The 22753-nt window shown below is 30.4% G+C and overlaps 1 protein-coding gene and 1 long non-coding RNA gene across 9 annotated transcripts in view; one reads left to right on the top strand and one right to left on the bottom strand.

Moving 5' to 3' along the window:
• Kair1d (Kainate-type ionotropic glutamate receptor subunit 1D) overlaps positions 1-22753 on the bottom strand; it is a 396680-nt gene that overhangs the window by 140189 nt on the left and 233738 nt on the right. For 5 of the 8 annotated variants that reach the window (XM_083099137.1, XM_083099136.1, XM_083099134.1 and 2 more), the window contains exon 1: positions 16422-17143. The exons of the other annotated variants lie outside the window; for them this stretch is intronic. The gene's annotated coding sequence lies outside the window, so the exon portion shown is untranslated. Of the gene's footprint in view, positions 1-16421; positions 17144-22753 lie in introns of those variants that run through there. 8 annotated transcript variants of the gene reach the window in all.
• LOC145971467 (uncharacterized) overlaps positions 17678-22753 on the top strand; it is a 107882-nt gene continuing 102806 nt past the window's right edge. The window contains exon 1 of the long non-coding RNA XR_014438886.1: positions 17678-17915. This is a non-coding gene — a long non-coding RNA (uncharacterized LOC145971467). The remainder of the gene's footprint in view (positions 17916-22753) is intronic.

The following is a 22753-nucleotide window of genomic DNA, read 5'->3' as shown; positions in this document are numbered from 1 at the left end:
CTCTAGATACTTTTACAAAACAGTTCAAAGTTCCGCGAATTTTTATCGTACCGCAACATATTATCAAATCCTTCCTGAGTCATATTTCTTTTGTCACATAAAAATATGTATATCAAGAACTAAAAAAAATAACTAAAAGATCGCGCATGAATCTCTTTTATTCATTCACGGATTCTTCTAATAGTTTTTTTTTAATAATTTTCCTTTTACGTAATAATTATATTGAACTAAATAAATATAAATATTTTACGAAAGAAAATATTTTATTATTTAATTCTGACATCTCGCTTAATTATTTGATGGTTACTTGGTTTGTGTGGCAAAACATATTCTTATATTTATAAATCGTTTTATTTCTTGTAAATATTACATAATAAAAATGTTCTACTTATACCGTTTATTTATTTTACATTAAACGATAAGAGTCGCGTATAAAAATGAGAGATGGAAACTTTATAAAATGAAGCCAGCGGAAAATGGTTGGATTTCGGAGATGGACGGTGTACACACGGTATACGGCAATTGAGATTTGAATATGTATGAGGATCAAAGCATATGGCATACAGGTTGTGCCTTCGGTTTATCGTGTGACTGGAGATGTGTTGCTATCTGGATGACAAAACAAATAGCATATCGAAGATTATAAAACTTACATACATTCGGAATAAATCCCCACGAAATCTTCAAAAAAATGTTTACGCTCTTTTTCCATAAATAATGGAAGAAAATTTTATTATTACATGATAACATGTAACGTATACGTGAATGCGATTTGCTTAAATATAATACATCGAGAAGTATTCTCGTAAATTAAAAATAAACGAAACATAATAACTTTTATATTTTGATTAATTCAATTAATTTTAATAATAATTTTTTTGTAACATTCACACTATTTACATAATGTTTTAATTTCATAAATTTTTCGGCAGTTATTAATTTTTCGCGAAAATTTTATTATTATTTTTACGTCATGATATTTTTCGTGATAAACGCGTCGAGGAATATTCTCGTTAAATTTAACGTTACATTGTGAATGACCGTCGTTTGAGTATAAAATGTTAAAATAACTCGTTAGCTTTTTTCATTCTGTTAAATCTGGTGATATTTTTGCTGAATGTTTTCAGTATCGTTTTATTTTTTCACGGCCGGGACATTCTTCATTGATAAAAGCCCTCGTAACTTCGTTACGACCGGGACGCGTCGATGAAACGATTTTTCTTTTGCGCGAAGAGACAGACAAAGCTTTTTGAAAAACCCGTTCAAAGTGTCTCTCTGTCGTAAAGATAGAACGAGGCAATTACTGTCAGTCGCCGCCAGTCTATAAGAGCACACGAAAATGCATCGTATGCATTAACCGGGAAATCTAGCGTCTCTTGTATTATACAGCAACGTTCATTCTATATTCGGAGGTATATTTTTGCAAAATTTTCGCCAATATCTTTTGCACATCCCATTATATAACATGCGCAAAACTTTTGCATGCATCGTGAAATACGCGCAAAATTTCACTGCTCTAGATTCAACGTTTCTTGTCTTTTATTTCCGAAATATAAGCACAATTATTTTAATACAGTAGCTTGGAATATATATAAATTCACATGAATGTGTACAATATAATGTAGATAAATGTAAGTGGACGCATTCATATGTAAATTCGCAACTTTTAAGTCTCAATTTTCAACTATGTATCCTAAAGTTCCAACAAACAATGATAAAACACAAAACAGACAGAAACTTATTATATCAATTGCGAATCGTTCGCAAGTTTTATTCGAATAAGTAATCTTTGATTTAAAACGCATTGAATTTGAAAGCTGTTGCGATCGTTTAATATTTGAGAGAATTTAGTAAGCCGCATAAATATCATCGCGATAAATTTATCTCAAATCAGAATTACAAAGGATAAAGGAAAACCGCGAGAAACGTGAGCGACCGCATAAAATTTTTCCCGAGTTTATCGCGCGTCGATCGCGTTAATAAAAACCTACGGGACGCACATGGCTACCTGGGATAGTCACGCATTTTATGATCGCAACATCCCGGCAGCGTTCCTACAACGGCCATCGTGATATCCAAGACCGTAAGCCGAACGGCCGTCCTTAGTTATCCCGCGGAAATTACACCTGCTATTTGGCCGCCCACCCGCGCCCACGCACGTTTTGTTGTACACTTAGTTGCTGCAAAACAGCAAAATTCGGCGCGCACGTTTAATAAGTAGCGTGCAATAAGAGGATGACTTACGGCCGCATTACAAACGTCCCGCAGCCGGCCGCCTAGCTTGCTGCAAACGGCTGCTATATCGCGGCGCACTAATTACGGACTTTATGCGCTACATATATGTAATGCATCCTAATTGGAAATGCAGCTCCTGAGTGCCTCATTAAACGGCATGTGGGCGTTTGGACTGACTTTTTCCGTGCGTATGTACACGTTGAAAATGACGATAAATAATAAATGACGAAAAGTTGCACTGTTACACATTTCAATCGAACGGTATTGCCGACTCTATTTACGTATCGTATAAACTAACGGGTGTACAAGCTTTTGCCGCTTATATCATTTATCGTCATTACGCACGGTCACTAATCACTTTATATTGTCGGTGTTTAAACGAAAATATTACATGCACATTGAATGCCTTGTTGTATGATAACTCGCGTTAATAATAAATGAATTAACATGCATAAAATAGTGTATGTTGTTTTAGTAGAAGAAACTTTATGCTGTCACGTAAACCGCTCTTGACAGATATGAATGAGGATTTTAATTGATGATACTTTGGGATACATACCACCCTTTATTAGAAAACTTCGACGCATTAAAAATGAAATTTCTTTCGCGGCTTTTAACTCGTTCTCATTTATTTTCTTAATACCAGTTAATCATGAATACATTATTCATCATTAGACGCGCGACGTCTTTTTTCGCAAAAAATATATGTAACAAAAATCAATTAATTATTTGTGTTTACTGTTACTTGCCATTTACTATTATTACGCGAATAATTGTTTTTATATATAAGAAAATTATTAAATCAAAGTTTTAATCATATAATATATATACATATTATACGATTAAAACTTTGATTTAATAATTTTCTTATATATAAAAGGAATATATACAAAGAATATATGATGTTTTTCTTAATCGCTTAATCGTATAATCATTAAAAATAAAAATTGTGCCAGCAAAATATAAAGCATTGTTTTTTAAGAAAAAAGAAGTTATTAATTTTTTTATATTTAGCAATAAGGAAACACAAATCTGAATTATTTTATACATATTCATATAATCTTCATAATAAAATATATTTTATGAGTAAAATAAATGTTTTTAGCAAATAGATAGATATTACATTAAATATGAAAACTTTTTAGAAATGATCTTTATGAATTATCTCGATGGAAGAAATCATCCTAGAGCTACTAACATACGAAAAGTAGGAACAAGGTAAATACGGCGCAAAGCATTGTGAGAATAATCCAGTTTTATAATGCACTCTATTATGTGAAAGCAGACTGACGTCCATAGGGACGGTCTGGATGTGTACAGATAGACAAAATGCGCATATGCACAAAACAAGCGGAAAGCCTTCTTCTTATTATCATTTTTATTATTATTCTTGTATCACGTCAGCTTCCGGCTCTTTTAATTTCATTTATAAAAATATTAATTTCATCTCAGATTATATTTGCACAAAGTGAAATTACCACATATCATATACCATTTAAATGTGCAATTTTATAATTTTTCGCAATTGTCTATATATCTCTCTTTTCTTTTATTATTGGAAAATGTTAAATGTAATAAAATGAAACTTGTAAGTCATGCGAAATATTAAAAAATTTTGAAAATTGCCTTAACATCGGAAAGAACAGATTTATGTTATGCATTGTACACTTTGTTAATGGATTAAAATACGTAATTAAAGCTCCCGTTTGCAAATTGATGCTAAAAATTTAAAATTTACTGGAAATTTCCCTTGAAAAGATGTTTCTCTATTAACGGAGTTTTAAAAGGAACATCAAAATATGAAAAATTGTATTTACACAACGTTACGTTATTCGAACGATTGTATTATCGAAAACATTTACAGAAGATATTGTAACAACAAACCGAAAATATTGCAACAGTATTTTTCGTTAGACACACAATATCCAATTACTCGACAGACTTGTATTACGCGTGGCTGGAAGCTGGTTTAAAAAGAACATCAAATCCAAAATAAAAGCGAAATTTCTTCTGATTTTCCGCAAAGTTCTCTTTATCTCTTTCTCTTTCTTTCCTTTTCTCTATCTGCAAAGATATCCAAGAAGCAATACTATGTCTGTTGTGGCGTTACGACAATTCCTTGTAACACATAGCTACATACTAGACCAAAATGAAGCAATTACCACCAATTGCAGTCATCTTAAAACAAATCACCCTGCATGTCGCATTAATTCAATTGCTCGAATTTAACAATATACGAGTTTATTCCAGAAAAAGATATCAAAATTTAACGCTATCTTCGCTTAAAATGAAATTAAAGAATGTTAAATCAATTCATGATTATAAAAATTGTAATTTAATAGATTATAAAAATCTATTATAAATCAAGATAGATTAGAATCTACTCTCTCTCTCTCTCTCTCTTAGAATTTGTTTAGATTATCAAAATATTATTCTTACAATTAATTGTCTTTCTTTCAGAAAACAATTGAAACACAATTAAAAAACACAATTCAGAATACAATTGAAAAATAAGTTAAATTTCTTTCTAAGAAAAAATATACATGTATACATTTAATTAATCAGTAATATATATTTACAACAAAAAAACTTTAATTTATTTTATTCGCGCTGTGTAATAATTTTTTGAAAATAATTGCACGATTAAATTCGAGAAGCGTTATATTATCTTCACAAAAATATCGTTATTCTTATCGCTGCTGGCTATGAAAAATTATTAGTTAAAATTGAAATTTATTGATACACTCTGTAGTGCGTATGGCAATTAAAATAGCGCGCAGATAAAACGCGACATTTTTGCTCGATATGATACCAGAAGGTATGAAACACGCGCGAAAACAGTAGCGCGAAAGCAGAAAATATGCATGTCGTATCATTTTGCGTATCGCGTTTGCAAAAATCATTTTGACGCAAGTGCATTTAGCAGTAGAAAAATGAAACTGCTGGCTGAATAACTAAAACACTCCGCATTGTATCGGTTGGCTCGTATCCGTTGGCTCGTTCCAAGCCCGATTTAATAGTGCGCATTTTCCGGAACAATCGCATTCGGCGTTACAGCGAACGGACGCGTCATCCTAAAACGTTCGCCAAATGAGAGAGTTCTTTGTTAGGATAAATTATAACGGTGTGCAACCGCACAAAGCAACGGTGCAACGTTTAAATTCGCCATTAAATATATGCTGTCACCTAGTCGAGCAAACAATCCTTTTGAAATGCCATTATGTATTTGCGTGTCGGAAACGTATGAAACAAATACTCGTGTATGTAATTCTGCTTATACTTGCGAGGGTGCAATGGACAGCCGCAGTTCCCGAAATGGTAAATCATTCTAATTGGCTGATCCGAGATTGAGAGCTGGCAATAATTACCAACAAAACGAATTATCCGATATCTGTGCTTGATTATTCGAGCCATGATTTTCGCGCTTTCAATATTGGATTATTCTTGCTCAAAAATAATTACTATTATTGATATTTTAAATAAGTTTTACGTGATTAATAAAGTTGAAACTTAACGTATAATATGTGTTTAAAAATTATTATTAACAATAAATGTTTATTAATAATGATTAATTATAAGTAAACAATAAAAATCTATTAATATGTTAAAGTTTTTATCAATATCATGTGAGGTAAAATTATACATAAAATTTTGCTGACTTGGGTGATTATCATAGGAACAAAATTATTAGATATGCGATGATACAGATAAAAGCTTTATCTACTTACACCCTATTCATACCGATATCCATTTTCCAAGCAGTTTGAATTATCGACTTTCGATATTTCTGGTACATTCTGTTCATTCTTGAACAGAACTATCGCTTTGAACACTCAACAGTCGCATTTTTGTATAGTTGGCTACTTTTCATCTGATAACTGCGTTTGTTAGATAGATATGTAGTGGGTAAAAAATATAAAGAGAATGTCTATTTTTTACCATTAAATAACGTGTTAATATTTTTTTACACTGGTTGCATATTGCTCGGAAAAAGAAAAACACCCACTGTTTTACACTTCATTATTATTCTAGATTCAAAATCATTTTTATTTTATCTTGTTAACCGTTCATTTTAATTAACAATATGCATTTTTAATTAAATGCTTATTCTCGTGCTGTCTCCCTATCTTTATGCGAGACCTTTGATGCAAAAATATTCGACAAATTAATCGGTTTTCTGTGTTTGAAGAAGTTATATTTAATTCAGAAAATGTGACCACTTTATCGAAAAAATGTACGTTCGCTACGCAATAATCAAATTTATTCGCTCCATAATGTACGGTGGAACTCACTGCATAAATTACGTGATATTTAATGAAATGGGAGCAATGCGCACGGGCCATTGTCGGACGTGGAGTAACAGAAGTATTAATTATGGACATTACTATTCAATAATATATTGCCGCGGTTTCTCTCCCGAAATTTGACCAAGCGGTGCACCGTGCGAGTTTTAACCCGGCCGGAAATTACGCTTGTCACGCGGCGAAATTGCGCGCGCGATCGGCCGAAATCGATAAATAGATCGGTGACGACTAGACGACGATGCGGTGCAACGGGAAGAGAATATTTCGACGCACGGAGAATCGGAGAAAATCCGTGAGAAATCCGCCTAGGGTCGTCGCGAAAATAAATCTGAATAAATCGAACGTTGCAAATCGGACGTGATAGATGCGACCGATTATTGCTCCGGATTCACTGGACTCCGCGATTTTTCCGTATCGATATCAGTACACCGCACCAACTTTCGTACCTATATTTTCAATATTTCTTATATCTGTTCACATTTATTCATGTTTTCTAGGCGTGAGTTACACTTGGTGTAGTCCTTTATGTGATCTTGCCCCGTTTTATTTTGAATTCATCCATTTTTACGTTATCGTAATATTTTATTTACTCTTCCTCTCTTTTAACTCAAGAAAAATATTTAAATAATATATTCAATAATAAATAATATATTCAATTTTTTAACACGAGAAAAATATTTAAATAATATATTTAATCTCTTTCTAAGAATACTAGACTAGAACAGAAATAATTTGACAGTTGACACACAATTCGTAATGTTACGTGTCAAATCATTGATTTACTTATATCAAATCATTTATTAATCGAGAGTACTAATTATTTCCCGAGACAGTCGATCAGTTATTGCTGTCACATAATGGAAAACCACATGCCGTTTTTGTTGCCTCGTCCAACATTCCCATGACGGAAATGTCATGTCAGATGGACGACCGGATAGAATGACAGACAATAGTCCGGATGGAGAAGCGCGGCGAAAAAGTGCCGCCAAACTGTCGTCCGTAACCGCGGGATCGTTCCCGAGAGACTTGGCGACCGCGCAGTCATCGCCAACGGAAACAAGTAGCATACGAGAAATCGAAGCTGCGACAAATCGGGCGAGAGAGTGTCGTACGAGTGTACATTCTATGTGAGAAGCGGTTGTTGAAATGCAAATAAAAACGAACCTTGGTGAATATCAAACATTCCTTTTTACAATCTCCGATATATATCTCCGATATATACGCGTTTGAGAAGAAATTTTCTAAGAACTGGAGTACGATTGAAAAATGTGAAATTAAAAGGAAACGAAAGAAATTTTATTCTTGATAATAAATGCAAGTTTCGCGTGCGAGATAATTATACCTATTTTATTTAGAATTCACTTCTGGTTTCGTCAAATCACAACTAAATTCGCAAATTTATGGACGATTGTGTTAATGTATATTTGATATTTTCCTGTATGCACATTTCATACGGTGGCATTAAAAAAGAATATATTCACACTAAATTAAAACGCCGAATTGGTCGCTAAAAAAGGAATATATTCACACCAAATTAAAACGCTATCTTGAACGTTGGAAAAAGGTAAAAAAAATTCGACAGTTTGTCGATAAGTTCATTTATCCGCGAATTATTGGGATTCTAATTACCGGTTCGTAGCGACAAATTATGTGCTTTTTCGCGTACGAGCGCCGAATAAGAAACTCGTGTCGGTTGGAAGGTATTAGAGATATTGAATTACGGGTTAAATTTCGTCATGGTCGAAGAGGAAACTATAAAAGCTCCGATTCCTACTTCAACATGTCCTGGACACTCGATGGAACGAATTCTAATTGACTTTCAGCGATGCTGCTGGCGTTTGATAAATCTTGCCTTGATATCGATATTCGATATATTCACCCGGTACAAATTGATGCACCAGGGAGTAAATACATAATTCAAACGGCAATATTTATTCTGATCGCGGAAATCATGCAAAAATAGTTCATCTTGGATTATAAAAGTCGCTATTTATTATGCGTTGTATCGGTTCTGTTTTACTTTATTATATAATATCAATATAGTCAAAAAAAGAATTTCTGTAATAAATAGCATTCTATAACAAATTAGACTAACAAGTTGTATAGGAACAATAGATTAATAAACGATATATTTTAAGAGTTAGAAATAAATTTATAAGAAATATTTTTTTTTAAGACATGCTATCCTTTTGCCTGAGTTATCAGAATTAAGAACAGACTAGCAAATTAGTTCTACAAAGAAATGTCCAATTCAGTACATTTTTTATTGAAATTATCTTAATATTTCTAATTGAAAGTAGATTGTTTAATTTCTAAAAATGATAGTAAATATTTATATATAATATTTCATACAGTGTCAAAAGGAAAAATTTTTTCGCATAAATTTATAATCATCCACTCGCGTTACTTATTAATTCAACTTGGTGTTTGCTTTGTCAATCGGTTTAAGCAAGTACGTGATCAATAGGTTTTTTAACAGCAAGAAATTCCGTCGCTTTATACTCGCTTCGTTCGTTGATTTCGTGTAAATCTAGGATTAGGTTAACGTGAGTGCCTGCCTGACTTTGTGCGAACCGATAAAGTTGGATTCAACGATAGATATCCGACAGTGAATTCCATGCGATTCGGCCTCGGGTTGCGCCGCCTCTTCGAAATGGAGCAAGCCACGCGTCTGGCAACAACGTGCATTAGATTCCGTGTCAACGATTTTAACAACACGATGGATGCCTAATATTGAACGGATTTGTTTCTTGTAACGCAATTTCGACCCTAGATTTAAAATCACATCATTGTAAATAATAATATATACTCCTGGACAAAATTAACGCATAATTTTTTTTCACTTTTTCTTTAAAAGCTGATATTTAAATTTTAACGAAAAAGTTTAGTACAGTTGAAGTCTTTTTAACCATGATATTTTCACTATTACAATGCGACATGTATTTCGATGAAAATACGACAGGTAATTCGATGTTAATTGTGTTTTTTTACGAATCCATTGACGTAAATATCTTACATGATACACACACAGCATTTGGGGATTATGGATCAATCCTAGTTGTGATTTGTTACATTTTGACAAACAACATCAAGGATTCATTACTAGTTAATTTCCTGCTCTCTTTCTCGATATATACTCTCTCATTTTTTAATATACACATATATTTATAAAATTATTAAAATATTTCTCGTTGCATTCCTCTTGTGCCGTATTTTGCATAAACACGAATTATTTTTTATTTTGTACGCTCGTGTGTTGCTCGAAAATTTTCTGCATACTACGTGATTGTATTTTAACTCGTGAAATGACGGTCTCTCGGCAGGAAAACGAATATCACCTCGAAAAATATCGGCAAAAATATATTATTTATTCTGCGTTATTTTTATAATAAATAAAATGGGTCATTCGAAAAAGATTAAAATCAACATGGAATCAGCGCATCAAAAGCTGGCATCGAGTACTGACAATTTGCAGTTCATGTCATACATACAGTTATTTTGATCAATTATTATTTTAAGTCGCATTTCAACTATGTCCATCGCGCAAGGGGTATAAAATGATTTTATGCAGACAGATAGAGAGAAATATATATACAGCTAATTAAAAGTTCATCGGACAATGATAAAGAATAAAGGGACTGTAGAATAGATTCACTTTTCATTATAACAAAAAGCTTTATGGTTATATATTCACAATGATGGACTTAAACTTTTAATGAATTTGCTGAAATAGATAGAATGACACAACTTCTTTAATTCCATAAGTCTCTTTTGTATAATGCTTGAAAAATAAACTTTTCAAGTAATTATATTATCTACAACAATTTTCACAAAATTAAAACAATTCGCAACTTTGTCCTAAGTAAACATAAAATCTTGCATAATAATAATAATTTTTATGTAGTAACATTAACAACATTAATTATATTCTAATTAAATAAATAATTTAAAGAAAAATATCTTTATTTTTTTCAGCATATACTCTATCCTTTTTTTAGAATTTTAAGAATAGAGAAAGAGAAAGAGAAAGAGAGAGAGAGAGAAATTAATATTATTATGTAATATATTTGTCTATAAAATTAATAGAAAAATATTGTAGTATTAATTTTAGAGAAAAAAACATCAAGAGATAAAACTTTTGAAAACTTAAAAGTAAAAGTTTAGAAATGTAAAATATTAAATTTTACATATATCAATCACAAATCAAATGCCATTACAATATTCTACATAAATATTCTACATAAATATTCTCGCAGATATGTATCAACGAACGGAATAATTTAATCGTCGCAATCCCGTATTCTAAAAAAATGAAAAAGGATAACAAATCGTTCGTGTGTTATGTGAAAATTTTGATCTTCGATTCTCGCTCATTGAGCGAACAATCGCACTCGATGTGATTGACGTTAAATTGATATCGCATTATCCTGTTGTTTTTCATTTTTTTTATCATTGCAGTAATGCAATAAATCGTTTATCGCCTTACGAGTTTCAAAATTGCACAATGGCGTCCATGCACAGCGACAAATCACCGACAGGTAAAAAGATGTCTATCTTTTTATCGTGAGCAATTTTACCTAAATTCTTATCGTGCCAAGCTAGGTTTATTGCCCGGTATTGTTTGCCGCCGCTCGTATAAACGTCTTCCGGTATTCTACTCCATCGTCGTGCCATTAGTATCATCGACTCATTTTTTACTGCTTTTGTGTGTGAAAGTCATGAAATAATGATTCACGCGATCAGTTTCGGAAGGAAATTTATGAAATATCACGCGAAAATTTGAAACAAATTAAAATCAAAAATATTCATCATTATGAATATTATTTAAAAAATTTTCCTTATGCAATTGTTATATTAATATATATTCAATATAGTTACATGTTTTAAAAAAAACAAAGTAGCTTACAAATTACAATAAATGCTAGAAATAAGATAAAAATAGCAAATAATAAATATCGAATATTTATATTAACAAGGTGAACATATAAAATAATATCAAAAGATTGATCTGAGAAATTTTTAATCAAAAAGATAAAAATTAAACAAATATATATATATATATATATATATATATATATATATATTTTTTTTTTTTTCTTTTAATGACATTAATCATTAATAGTATTAATCGAATTGAAATAGTCGCAAAATTTTAAAAATAAAAAAAGAAAAATATTATTATTTATGAAATAAGTTATAAAAAATATCAGAATAATTATAAAAGGAATTATGTAACAGATGACATCGAAAACAATTAAAGAATATATATCACTTCACGAATGAAACACTGCTCAATAATTCGTATTCATATTATAATTACGAGTAGATATAAAAGACGAACGTGCATTAAAGTTATCTGGAGATGGAATTTGTAGAATTTAGACTTTAAAGAATTCGGGACGATGAGTAACAATTTTTACAGTGAATACTTGTATGGACCAGGAGACTTGGGGAAAATTAAGCATCGGTAGTGATGAGGCACATGGACAATGGATTCTGGAAGGTCAAAGAATTTGCTCAAATTACGGTTGGTTCAGCTTTGCAGAACTGCTCGAATATGAGGCTATTCTTTACCTTTCGGCTCCCTCTTTTCCGCATCGTGGCTTTTTTTTGTCTCTCTCAACATGTCTTGGATATCAATGTTCTCCGTGGAAAAGAGGAAGACTTAGAACATTGTACGAAGGAAATTTCGCGAGCTAAATAAAATTACAAGAACATAAACATAGCCTATTTATTTATATGTAACAGTAATAATCGCGAGAACTGTCGAGATAATTTCTACTCAGATCGGAATTAATTTTAAAAAGTAAGTCGGTAAAAAAGTATTAAAAAAAACGAATGAAATTATGTATGCATAAATAATCCAAATTTGATGTATAAAGATATTGTTAACGTTACAATATTAAGCGTTTCCTTTAACGAGCGCAGAAAAGTTCTTGTTATTTTATTCAAAGCTTCGAGTAATTTGGCATTAATTTTTAATTTTCAATTATTTCTATCAACGGATTATGTTGAGAAAGTTATTTTAAAATTTGATATTGCTTCGGTTTTTATTAAACTATCGGAACATTTTTAAATAAATTTCGGCGATTATAGCTGAAAAATGTAAACTAAGTAAAAAAATCATCATTAAATATAGAGCGCGAAATTCTCTCTCTCTCTCTCTCTCTCTCTCTCTCTCTCTCTCTCTCTCTTCCTCTCTCTCTTACACACATATGCATACATGCACACATTTTATTCAATTTAAACATTACTTTCAACATTTTTGATATGGCAAACTTTACCTCTTTTTTATCCGATAGATAATTGTCCACATATCGTTTACGAATAGTTTAAATATATGTACAAGCCGATTCACATCGCGCGCCAGGTTTTCGGAGAGAGATATGACTTTGTTGGCGCCAAGCCATATCTGAACTATCACTACGAAGTCATCGTTTAAATGATACCATATGCTATGTGTTCACAAACGATAAATAAATCTTGTTGTACATAAATATTATTTTCTTGATTTACGGTTGGGATAGTTAAAATTAAAATCCGTTAAAATCATTTCAAATTATCACAGTCAAATAAACAATTGCATCATATTTTTGCGTTTAAATCAGAGGAGTGATTCGATATTAGCTTTCCCGAAACTTTTTTCATCGTATAAACAAGTTAAAAACAAAGTAATATAAGTATCTTGTTTAATTTGTTTTGAATTAATTGAATGTATTTGTACACAAAGATAATAAATGATATTTTTAGGATACGACAAGTGTATATTTACGTATATTTACTTAACTATAATTTTAAAAAATTAAAAATGAATGTAATAAGATTCTCCTCTGTTATCAAAATAGTAAAAAACAATTATAATGGGCTAAAGAGTCATATGCTAGGCCTCTATATTAAAAAATTTTAAAAATCTTGTGAATTTTATAATAAGCTTTCTTTCTTGTAAGTAACGAGTTTCGTTGAGAAAAAAAGAAGGAAAAAGAGAATTTCTGTTAGAAAGATATTTTAATATTGTTTAACCTGTAAGTATAAAGTTTTTCGTCAAAAGAATACCTCTTGCCAAAGCACGTATTATGTGATTAAAAAGCGCAAGTGATGCATTTTATAAAGATCGCAAAAAATAAATGCAATCACGAATGTTTGCCTGGATTTTCCGGCTCCGTGAAGGAGTAGAGGAAATATTTGTCGGAAGGTTGAGTAAAATATTGCATCGCGCGGCATAACCACGAGATGATTAATCGTCTCTCACTTTAGAATTAATTACCGGCTCGGTCGGACATAATTATAGTTAACTCAACGCCGATTACGAACGATGCACCCGCTGTTCCTATTTTAATGATTTGTAGTTGCTTGATTCACGATTCGGTCCGTACATTATATATATATATATATATATATATATATATATATATATATGTATGTATATATATATAGCTGATGAACTCATGCAAAAGTTAATTCGTCGATCCAATGCACCCGTCGTTCATACCGGAAATGGATAATCGCGTTGGTAATCACGAACGCGCGCACACGATTGCTCGCGCCATTTCGAATTCTAATTAAAAGTTAAACGGTTCCAATCGGAGCTAAATTAACATCTGCACAGGCAATCAATCCGTATTAGCAACAAGTTCGTTAATTAAAGAAGGAGAGATACGAGAAATAAAGATTGGCAAAATACTCGTCTGTAATTTTAGCCCTTTAATTCATCCGATGCTTTAATGATTCGTGATCAATCTTTTGAAAGTAAATTAAACAAATTTAAACTAATATATATTATGTAATTTTTATATCTTGATTTAGACTATATATACATCAAATCTTAAATATAATATATAATATGTGTGTATTAATCTATATAAATTTTTTTAAATTTATATTCAAAAAATTGATTACGAATCATTAAAGTTAATCAAAATCTAGTTTCTTATTTAACAAAAATTATTAAATAAATTGCAAAGTCGATAATTAAGATAAAAAAAATTGTGTTATAAATAAATATTACATATATTTATTATATAATATAACTTATATAATATTACTTATTTATTATATTATATAACTTAGTATATTATGTATATATATTTATTAATTATTATATAATATTATATATATATATATATTGAATAGCATGCACCCTTAACTTTGCAATTTATCTAGCAATTTTTGTTAAATAAGGGATTTGGTTAATGAACGTGCCTTCGATGCCTTTAGTTCGCAAATGACTTGCATTAATTTTAGGCCGCTTCATTTGGTCTGATCAATGATGCACTAATCAAACTACGCGTAATTATCGTAAACGGAACAGATTGAGGTCACTAAATCAGATTTGACATCGAGTGACGCGTGATTTAGCAGCGATACCGTGATTGTCTTTAATGTAACGTTTCATGCGCGGTCAATATTTCGGAATCGAGAAAACATAATTGCGGTCCTAAAATTGAATTGAAGCGCGCGGAGATGTATCCTGTGTACCGCTCTCTAAAGGAATATCCTTAACACCGATTGTCTTGTAATTGTCTTGTACATGTGCTCGATTTACACACGTGTACACACGCTATTTCGCCGGAGTAACGCGTTTCTACTTTAGAAATTACTTTCCTAACATATTGCGGCGACTCGTCGCATTACAATGAAAGTTGGATGGTGTTCTTTCTTCTCACGCAAGAAATCCCTGTCGGAGCAAAATAGTTCGGCGGAACGACGTGAAATAGAAATAAGCTCCGCGCTTCGGAAAACTTTGAGAATGGACATTGCGACCGGGATGGGATGCATCGAAATACTCGGCAGAAATAAGATAGAAATATTCTCGTCGTTATGAAATTAAGTCCTGCGGGTAAAGCGGAAAACAGAGATTGTATCGCGTAAAAGATTCGAAGAAACTTCTGTTGCGCCAAATCGAATTGCCGATCTTAATAGATAAGAATGCAATTAAGGAAAATTAAGTGCGCCCGTTAAGTCTGTTGCAATTTCCACTAAAAGAGACAACACAAGTTTATTATCTCTAGATGAATTGGTCACAAAATAAGTGATGTGTAAAAAATTACGAAGAATAAAAATCTAAATAATGAGCGAACAACAGTAAATAAAATTATACGTGTAAAAATACGGAATTGTTAAAAGTATATATATATATATATATATATCTTATTCTGATGAATCATTGCGAAAAGACAAACTGCTTTTGGAAGAATATAAAGAATAATTGAAAAACTTAGAATTATTAAGATTAATTATTATAATAGAATAAAATACATAAAATATTTAGTAATATTTATTTCAAAAAATAAAATTAAAAAATATTCTAGTTATACGTGATGGATAATGGCCGATGAATTGATGAGTAAAAGGAAGGAATGTCTCGCTATATCCTATAACGTTTCGAAATTGCATTTGCTGCTCTGATGACAATAATTGCGCGCACCATTTACCTACCAGTAGAACTCGATTGCACTCGCAGGTAATGTAATGGGAATCGTTCGATCTCGGCGCGGAAACTACTCTATAGTATTATTCGTATACATCCTGTGATCACTGTCTGGATCTAATGATCATTAAGCTTCGCGAACAAATACAAGGACACTTCAATTGTGGCCTTGATCGGCCAATGAGCACAACAAAAAGATCTTATTATATATTCGTAATTCGCACTTGTCAAATTTAAATATTTTAAATATTTTAAATATTTAAATTTGACAAGTGCGAATTACGATTTTAAATATTTAAAAAATAAAAACTTTAGTAAACTCCAAATATTCGCAAATAAAATTTATTATAGCGAGCTTTCTTAGATTTCCTGATTTTTTTCTTCTTGAATTATTCTTTTTAATATAGCTTGTGCAAGTAACAAATAATACATTAAATAAATTATAAATTGCTTACCTCCAATTTTTCCACAATCTAATGCCTTGATGAATTCTGAAGCCCTCTCTTGATCATCTTTGATTATTTTTTCATCACTCACTCGCGAAAATACTTATAACGCGTGTGTTAATTGTCAAAATTCAATTACGCGATATTTTACATGACACTCTTGACATTAATCGATGTAGTCACATTTAATGTAACTTTATTAAATTATGACGAAAGAACAATGCGAACATTACCGTCACGCACAATAATACGTTTGACACGAAAAATAAGCAATCAATCAACTTCACGCGTTGCTCGGGGATATTATTTCTGTTACACTAATAAATATTTTCATATTTTAAAATAATCTTACTACTCCATATATTCAACGTAAATGAATAAATAGTGAAATTAATAAAGATAACCTCTAATCAAACATTAAAACGCCATAAATCGCCAAAAAATTGTAATCGAAACAATATTACAATTCTAATAAGTTTCCAAAACGAAATACCCGTATTATGTACTTATATTAGCAATAATATATCTGTATTATTAATAAAGATATAAATAATCGATATATCATGCTTTTTCACTATCGAATCAAATAGCAACACGCGATAATCTTACGTGTCATTTATTGCGACAATTAATCAAACGATTAAACCAATAATTGTAATAATTACAGAGAAGTGATCGCGATTAGATAATATATGATATATGCCAAAAATAACGTCGACTGTTCAACTCGAATCGCGTCGCACAAATGTCTTGTTATCATAGTGAACATAGCCGCGCAAATGCCCTGTTGTCAAGGTTAACGTAACACAACGCGTGCTGACGTCACAAGATCGGTGACGCACATAATAATCTTATTCGCGCGGCGTGACGCAAGTGAACAGGTACCTTCGCATATATCATACATTATCTTTCGAAATCCCCGGTAATTGTTACAATTAATTATTGATAAACGATTATTGATGAATTGTTTGCAATAAACGGCAATTAAGATCATCGCGCACGCGACTCTGTGATTCAAGTAATGATACATGTGTTTTGCGCGGTATTTTTGCTTTGGAAAATCCATCGCGCGATTGCAATATTAAATTTCGATCATGCCATTTTTTGTCGGTATTACTCGATTTAATTTTCAAGCAGAGATTCACTCTATCGATTATCGATTGTATAACGTGATAAATATCGACCGAGGGATTTAGGAAGATGTATTAGTTATGAACAGTGCCGCGAGAGACAAGTATCGCGTGAATTCGGCAGCTTGATTTTAATAAACGTACTCGTATTATTGTGCGTAGCATATGTAATCGTACCGTTTTTCTGTCATAAATGACGTCAACAGTGCCATGTAAAGTGTCGTACGATCATCGAATTTTGTCGATTAGTACAAACACATATTATAATTACTTTCGCGAGTGAGTGAGCGATGACATGAAGAAGGAATCAAAGCTAACCAAAAGAAGACGAGATCTCTAGAGACATCGGACGATGGCAAAACAACGACATGAAGTAAACGATATATATAACTTATTTTATTTATTAATTGTTATTTATAAAAATAATAGCTTGTTGGTCTCTATAGTAGTACTGTATTTTAAATTATTGTGAAATATAAAACATACGAGATTTTATTAGATTTTAAATTATTTAAAAAATTTATAATAAAATAATGTTGTTATTTAAATATACATATATTAAATATTATTCAACATTAAAATTTATAGTATAATCATATATTAAGATTATATATATAGATATAATAACTAAAGATTTTTTATTTTTAATTTATTACAATTCTTTATATGCGTAAAAAAAAATTAGTTTTCAAAAGTTATATTAATCTTTTTATTAAATAATATTTAAATGATATTTAAAGTAAGAATAAAAAATTTCTAATTATGCAAAATGAATATTTGCTGAGATATTAATTATTTTACAATACTACGTTAACTTTAATATATTTTCATTTTACACATTAATGACATATACATACATTACAACTTGGCTCTTATATATTATATCAAGTAAATATTATATTATTTATTTTATAATTTCAAGATAATATTAATTTTTAAAAGTAATATCAAATATATGTATATAAATAAATATTTTGCTAATTGTAAGAATCAGATTTGAAAGAGCATGCTTTAATCTTTTTTTCGCTATATTTGTGTATGTATAGTTAAAAATTTGTAGTGGTTATTTCTGTATTTTGTGCCAAAAAATAAAACAATGGCAAAAATACAAGTATTTTTTTTTTTTAATAATACAATATAATTATAAAAAAATATAATTTTCTAAAAATCAAGGCTTGGAAAAGCTCTGTATATTTAAAAATACTTACGCGTACATTCATATATAGAGAAAATTCCTCGATTGTTCCTGCATTTTATATCAAAAAATGCAAGTATTACGACATTCTTTGAGAGCTTCACGATAGGAAACATAGTTTGTCATACAGTTAAAAGATTTAAAAATAATATGTACATCAAAAATTTATATATACATATAAACCTGAAAAAATTTCGCTAATTTTTTCCGCATTTTATGCGAGAAAATGCAAGTAGAATTTTTAATGTCCTCTACCATAAAAAAGAATAATTTGTTAAAAGTCAGGATTTAGAAGAGCTCTGCTTCGCTTGAAATATTCACGCGGATTTGCATATATGCTCAAAAATTCATAATTATCTTTTTTGCGTCTCATATAAAATAATATTTATTAATGAATTTTCTGGATGTATTAAAAAGATGAGAGATTAAGGATATATATATCCAAAATCCCTTATCTATACATGCACATATATAAATATACATATATAGTAGAGAAGACGAAAAAATTATCTTTATCATAATTCGTGACATGGAATTTAGTGTCATGATTTTCCGAGGGATAAACCGCTGAGGGCATTGCGGTGTACAGATTTGAGGCATTACTGGGCATTGCTTGGGCATTACTTGGGCATTATTAGGTTTTATTGAAGTATCAATGCGTATTATGGACGTTATTAAAGTATTATTAAGTCTTTTCTTCCAAATAATTTCCCAATAATTTTAAATTTATTAAAATTTAAATTATTAAATTTTAAAAATTTAGCAGTGCCCAGGAATTGGGCATTAGTAGGCATTAGTGTACATAATTTTGATCAGCGGTTTACCCCTCGTGATTTTCTTTTTTCAAAAATCTCTCATTTATCTTGATTCGATTATTTATACACCATTTATTTTAGTTACTATAATTAGATTGTGGTCATCATACGAAATTGAAGTGTCACATAATGATCAAAATTTAATTGCATCATTATAATTATTATTATTAAATGATCACCTAAATAAACAATTTTAAGAGAGAGAAAGAGAGAGTCAAAAAGTCAAAGTTATGAAACTAAAGTCCACTTCGTAAAGTAGTGTGAAGATTGCATGTCACAAAGTTGAGAAATTAGAAATTAATATCATCATGTATAACATTACGTAAACTAACAATTCTATTGTACAGAATTTCGAGTTAATACAATTAACATTGTATATCTTATATAATCGACATTTTGCTATTCGATGTCTCACATTATCAGGTAGCTTTTCAATACCGCGATATCGGCGACGATATGGTTTCGGTTTCAGAGAAACTTGTGTTACTATACACAAAGGCATTGCTACGTGAGGATGGGCTTCTAACTTGAATAGGATTCTATATCGACTAAATCCTTGGCCTACTTTGGGAACAATTCCTTCTCTTTTCCAAGATTCTAACCGCGTGTGAAAATTCGCGAAAATTTATTGGTCCTATGACCTTCCACGGATCATTTCCTGTCCTGACCTACCGCGAAAAGAAAGAAACGAAATCTGTACTATCGGATCAATTGTACGCGATATTCCTGGAAAAGAAAGTTGTCGATCGTGAGACACAATTGATTACTTATTCGTGTAATCATGGAAAATAATTACTAACTAGTATTTACGAGAAAGAAAGAGAGAGTGAGAAATGAAGATTTCTTTTTCTATTTTAATATATATGTATAAAAAAAGAAAGATAGATGACTATTGATTGTATCAATTATTTAACCGATTACACGAAAATTCAATATTACTTTCTGCTTATGATATCAACACCATATACTATATAAATTTATAATTATGTATATATATCAAGCTTATTAATTTATTATACTATATGAATATAATATCATTGGATTGTGTATTTTCTATTTATCGATTCATATATATAAACATTTATAAAAAAATTACATATTTTCCATGTTATTATAGTGCTTTCATTAATTTTTTAAACAAATAATGTGTCTTTTTATTGTACCTCAACTTATTTGTTTCTATTTTATATTTAATAAATTTTTTTGTTCTATATTTATTTCGCACTAATATTTTAAAAACATGAGATAAAATATATAAAAATAAGCGATAGAATTTTTTGCATATTGCAACACTGCCATTATGCGTATAAGACGACAACATAAAGAAATCTCCTACAAATGAGGGTATTTCCTGACATCTTGTTAAACAGCACACAAAAACATTCTCTGCTTTTATCGACGTTTATCCGATACGCTTGAATACGCCACATGTTAAAGATGAAATATGATAAAAGAAAAAAGTATTTGATGCAAAAGAAAAAGAATGTTCGTAGGAATTACGTATAATTTTTACAAAGAATACGCATTTCCTTATTAAGAAAAAATTAATTCCAAATTAACCAAAAAATCTATTAAAAAGACATTTAATGATTTTGAGATATTATTATATAAACATAATAAATTAATGAAAAAAAATGGCAGCAAAACTTTCCAAGTTAAGAATTAAAAATAATTCATTTGATCGATTTAAACTAATGGTTTTTTTAAATGTTGCAAGAAGATAAAGGATTACAAATTGAATCTTTAATTTTAAATTCACTGCTTTTTAACGTATCCGAAATGATTTTTTTTTTGGATCAGATAACATGATCACGAACATGTCTACGATAAACGATTGTGACAAATAGTCATACAAGCGCACAGATTATGTTTGCAGAGAGTTTTCGGAAAATGTACGGGAATCTTGATATTGCAACACGGGGGTTGTATTCATCAATATCGGTCGATTTGTCAGAGCTGCAATATCGTATCATTCGTATCTCCGTATTTTAGCGGAGATACCTCGATAAACCCTTTTCAATCTATGCGCATGAGTTTTTATAGTTTCCGGATCAACGTAGCGAGAGCAGATAAGTGTGCAACGCAATTGAAATAGAACCCAATCGCGTCCGCAATCGACAAAAGGTAAAGTTTATAATCGGATAGTCTTTGCAGCAGTTTTGAAATTAACCGGTGGAATTCATTTAATGCACAAGTTGTGCAACCGTTAACTTTGAGTATTTTCTAAAATTAAATTCACATTTAGATGCTGGTTAGTTTGGAAAATTTTCACGAAACAATCCGGAATGTTCGCGAAAATCGAACAAATTATAATCATCGCGATTTACAGTTTCGAAAATAACCTACATTTTAATCAATAACCCGGTTGCGTAACAATCTTCACGTTGAATTAATTCCATGATAATGGCTGTAAATATAATTGTACTCTCAACATCATCAATCTCTCGTGCATATTTAGTAAAGATTTATTACATCGTATTAACGTGCAATAAATGTGAAAATATCAAAATTTTGTGTACACATTCTCTCTCTCTCTCTCTTAAAGAAAAAAATAATTACAAATTTTTTATAAAATATAGTGCATAAATGTTCAAACTTTTCTGAAATGGAAGGGCGAGAGTTTTACAATAAATTTTTTTTTGCTTCACTGAAAATCTGAAGACGTCTGGAAATTTAAAACATCGAATTTCGCAAGTTTCTCTCGCGTTTGCTTTTGTATATAGATTCTTTGTGTAATTGAAGTTGATCTTTGTTCAACGAACTGCCTTAGGCGTTGCAACCTATAAGCGCCTGAAAATCTTGCAATTGTCACGAAATAAGTTTCAGAGGCAAATTACAAAACTTTTTCCTTTATTCAATTTCAAGTAAATTTTACTTTAGCAGAATCCTTATTTGAAGATTTATTACAAAAGTATACGCACGTACAATTGAACATACATTTTTTTCAGCTGCATATATACTTTTGTAGTAAATCCGTATATTTTTTATATGCTACTCTATTATTACTCTCTATTACTCTTCTATTATTTTAATTAATTTATTTTATTTTATCTTTATATTTACTATGTATATATATATATATATATATATATATATATATATATATAAAATTCTATATTCTATTTAAAATTTAAAATAATGCAAGGATATATAATAAAAACAACAAGAATACAGAAATATTCTCATTTTTCTCTATACATA

This window comes from Camponotus vicinus, unplaced genomic scaffold (genome assembly GCF_025532165.1).
Source record: "Camponotus vicinus isolate PSW18456_S1 unplaced genomic scaffold, iyCamVici1.0 SCAF_5, whole genome shotgun sequence".
NCBI classification, from domain to species: domain Eukaryota; kingdom Metazoa; phylum Arthropoda; class Insecta; order Hymenoptera; family Formicidae; genus Camponotus; species Camponotus vicinus.
This window is presented reverse-complemented; position numbering and strand designations above follow the sequence as displayed.